This window comes from Arachis ipaensis, chromosome B7 (genome assembly GCF_059453495.1).
Source record: "Arachis ipaensis isolate K30076 ecotype BB chromosome B7, ASM5945349v1, whole genome shotgun sequence".
Classification (NCBI taxonomy): domain Eukaryota; kingdom Viridiplantae; phylum Streptophyta; class Magnoliopsida; order Fabales; family Fabaceae; genus Arachis; species Arachis ipaensis.
Window position 1 is genome coordinate 72,070,375 of NC_142442.1, and position 805 is coordinate 72,071,179.

Genomic DNA, 805 nt, shown 5'->3' on the forward strand with positions numbered 1-805 from the left:
ACCAGACTGGAGCCAGCCTTTTGAGATTATGTGTGATGCCTCCAACCATGCAGTAGGAGCGGCGCTGGCTCAGCGCGAAGGTAAGGATCCTTTCGTAATAGCTTATGCTTCCAAGACCTTAGACGCTGCTCAGTCTAATTACACTACCACCGAAAAAGAGCTTCTGGCTATTGTTTTCGCTCTGGATAAATTATGAGCCTATTTACTTGGTACTAAGGTGGTAGTGTACTCAGACCATGCAGCTCTAAAATATTTATTAGCTAAAAAAGAGTCCAAACCAAGGTTGATACGTTGGATATTGCTGCTGCAAGAATTTGATTTAGAAATTAATGATAGGAGTGGTTCCCAGAATTTAGTGGCAGACCACTTGAGTCACCTTAAGCACATCAAGGATGACTCCACTCCTATTAATGATGCTTTTCCATTTGACAGCTTACATGCAATATCTGAAGTAGTTTCTTGGTATGCACCTATAGCTAATTATCTAGTTGGTCATACCTTCCCTCCCAATTTTACTAAGCATAAAAGGGACAAGCTGAAAAGCGAGTCCAAATATTATATATGGGATGACCCATATTTTTGGAGGTATGGTGCTGACTAGATAATTAAAAGGTGTGTGCCTCAATCAGATTTCCAGTCCATTTTAGAGGCCTGCCACTCTTCTGAGAGTGGTGGACATTTTGGTCCTCAAAGAACAGCTAGAAAAATTTTAGACTATGGATTCTGGTGGCCCACTCTTTTTAAAGATGCTACTACCTTCTGTAAATCTTGTTCCCCATGCCAAAAGTTTGGAAATATATCCAAG